Source organism: Pundamilia nyererei, unplaced genomic scaffold (assembly GCF_000239375.1).
Source record: "Pundamilia nyererei isolate P.nyererei 1_Seehausen unplaced genomic scaffold, PunNye1.0 scaffold00128, whole genome shotgun sequence".
Lineage (NCBI taxonomy): Eukaryota > Metazoa > Chordata > Actinopteri > Cichliformes > Cichlidae > Pundamilia > Pundamilia nyererei.
Window position 1 is genome coordinate 1,294,898 of NW_005187529.1, and position 3,634 is coordinate 1,298,531.

Consider the following 3,634-nt stretch of genomic DNA (forward strand, 5'->3'; position numbering starts at 1 on the left):
CAGAATTCTGACTTTAATCTCAGAATTCTGACTTTAATCACAGAATTCTGACTTTAATCTCAGAATTGTGAGATTACAGTTCTGAGATTAAAGTCAGAATTTTGAGATTAAAGTCAGAATTCTGAGGGGAAAAAAAGTCTGAATTCTGACTTTAATCTCAGAATTCTGGAAAAGAAAAAAAAAGCCCGCTCTTTTTTTTGGTGGTCCTAATCCTCTTCCGTACCATTCTCATTGAACCCCCTTCTCTGGTAAAAGAGAAAATATACACACAAATAAACAAGGCACATGATCATTCAATACACATCATCAAAAGAAGAAACCAAATAAGTATCTATCAACAAATGACCCACTTAACTTAAACCATAATAGACTTCTTTCCACTAAATCCAAAGCTTGCTTTTATCTATTTAAAAGAAAAATACAGTTGTTTCTTATAGTACAAATATAAATCAATTACATCATGTAAAACGATTAATTGTAGAGTAATCCACCCTAAAACCAGCGTGCTTATCTCCCAGAAAACCCACTGCAGTTAAATAAGACAGCTAGGTTAAACTACTTCTGACTGCTGATAGAAGTAGCAAGATGAATTGTGAAGTGTAGGCCTACATGGTAATACGCTCGGCTCAGATTCAGCCCAATGCTGCAAAAATCAGATAGAGCTTCAGTTAGTAAATGGAAAATCAAAGCATACTTTAAAGCAACCCAAGGTTTTCTCAAGGCAAAGAAATTGGATATTCTTCAGTGGCCAAGTCAATTTGATATCAACCCAACAGCACATGCTTTTCCATTATTAAATACAAAACTGAATGCAGACAGACGCACCACAAACAAGCAGAAACTGAAGGTGGCTGCAGTAAAGAACTAGCAGAGCAACTCGAGCGAGAAAATGCAGCATTTGTTCTAGACGTCAGGCACACCTTGCCTGCAAAGTCTTTTCATCCAAGTAGTAAAAAGGTTGTTTGTCCAAAATTTTACAAGATTTTTGTAAAACTCATTGAAATAAAGATGAAAGCCTGCACTTCAGCCACATATTGAACACTGTGAACATTAAGCATGTCCGAAAAAAATAACTTAGTATTTCTTAATTGAGAAATTTGTGAGTTGTAAAGAATGTAGTCTGCATAAAAATTGGTTCATAATGTGTTGTTTCAAGTGCATGGTACACATTACAATAGGTGTCTTTTTGTCTGCCAGTGTTTCAGTTGCATCTTGAATGGTCACGTCCCTGTTGCTGCCTCCACTGAAATGTATCCACAGCCTTACCAGAGTCTCCTGGTACTCTGCCGTCCACCCCCACAGACCTCTAAGCACTCCTCACAGGAAACCTCTGGGCCCCAGAGAACCTCTGGCACCTGCAAACCTGCCATTCTTTGTGCTCTGAAATAGACCCTTACAGGCTCTTATCTCATCTCTGAGTGTAGCTGAGATGTTGCTCACCCTATTGGACCCCCTATTAAAGGGGATTGTGCTCTATATGTGGACAAAAAACAAACACATATTTTAAGGATATTGTCGGTCAGATTTCCAGGAATTGTACTTAAATCAATGTAATGTCCTCTGAGTGTGTATGTGTGTGTGAATGTGTGCCTGTGTGTGTGTTTCCTTATCTTGATGTGTTGGTATAGAGCCATGCTGACTGCGGCACATTCCCCGACTTCCTGTGGAGCCCCAGACAGCTGCATATTGATCAGTACACTGATGCATCAGTTTGAAGGCCACATACAGTAAACACACGGCCACACACTGAAACACACACAGACATACAGGGCATGCAACAGTATTTGTGCATGCATATAGGCAGATGTGAGAAATGTATCCCTGCCTTTCTCCCATTAGTGAGGCTGTAATTTCAGACAGCCTTCCATTATCAGTCCGTGGCTGCATCACTGATATCCAGATGGATAATAAAACAGGCTAAAAGGGCTGAACAGACAGTGACTGAAAGTAGATGAGCACAGTTTGAAAGATGGAAGATACCACACCAGGCTGCTTGTTTATCACACACTACAGAGAGACCAATGCATATGCAAACTGCACAAAGCCACGATGTCCTTTAGGTTCTGCACTTCACACAGTGATATTTATGGACAGGTTGCAGGTTAGCTGACCAAGCTTAATGCACTATGCAGAGCAAGAAAGGGAGTCAACGTGTCTGGAATGCCTTCCTGGGAAGAGTCCCACCAACATTTGAATTCCTTCCCCACTTTTAAATAGACTGGAGAGGGGTGGACTTTTAAACAGAGTTGACTCTATTGCTGCCTTGGTTACAGTGCAGTGTATCCTTGTTGATGACCTTTTTACGTTTGCACTATGACTGTGTCTGGCTACAATAAACCATTTAGGGGAAATTACACTTTGATCCAGACAGCTGCCGCTTGTATGTGCAAAATATTTTTCTTTGAATGGTCCTGTAAAACAGTATGCGATGACAGTTTTAAATAAGGCCACTGCTATCTGATCAGCTGTGGTTCTAGGCATGTGAACGCAACAATATTTTGACAAGTTCTTCTCAGATAACCGTTTTGTGTCAAGTGAAAAGGAATCCTCAGCAATCCGAACGAAATGAGGGGGGTATTTTTGGTTCCTCTGCTCTTTCCACAGAGATGCTATGGGCTGTGAATAGCGGTAGAGGATGTGTGGATTGAAGGGAAGGATTTATGTGTCCACTAACCACATGCCAGACCACGGGGCAGGAAGTGTCTCAGCCTCCTTCTGTTTTTGGCACATATTTTCCACCTTTTCCTTCACCAACTCTTGCTATTTACAGTAAATTATCCTCTCATTCTTATTTATTTATGATTATTCACTCTCTGCAAGCCCATGATTTCTAACTCTTACTCAACCTTCTCTCCTTTCTCCTTCAAATGATGATAAGACTGGGCAAATCTTTACAAACCTCAGTTTTTTCATTGTTGCTGTGACTGTTGCTGTGAAAAAAATGTAATGAATTGTCTTAAAGATGTATTTAAAGGTAATCCTTGGACAGTACTGTGATCTCAGACACATTTTTGTCTATCGCTCACAAAGGTTTTATGTTTTTTGTGAAGCAAATAGTTCCTTAGACAAAGCACATATCATAAATTCACTGGGAACCAAAATACATTCAAAACCAAATAAATATGTAAATATATGTGAATAAATCGACCCCTTTGCCATTATAGTATTGCTGCTCAGGAGAAACTGAGCGGAATCTTAACCCTCATCTTGATCTTATTCCAGCCACCTATTTCATATGTTTTGCAATGCCTACTTTGTGTAGACAGTTTTGGTTGTTTGACAAAATGTTGACATAGTGCTAGATTAGAAAGAATCCACTGCCATGACCTGCTCACTGGTGTCAAGTAAAGATGTTTTATACTATAAATCATCACCGGTTATAATAGGGTTTTACCATGAAAACCCACTGTACAATAGTGACAACTTTACATAGGTCATGTTATTATGAATGCCAAATGCCTGTGCCGACATGGAAATATGAGTCCTGGGTGCTTTTTGAAGGGCTGGTGTCAGTGCTACTGAATAAGGGCATGTCTGCAAAAGCCAGAGTCTCAGTGTGCAGTGTTTACAGACATGTGATAAAGAGCAGGTCTCTCAGTGCAGTCCATAGGCCTATGATGGATAACATTATAGT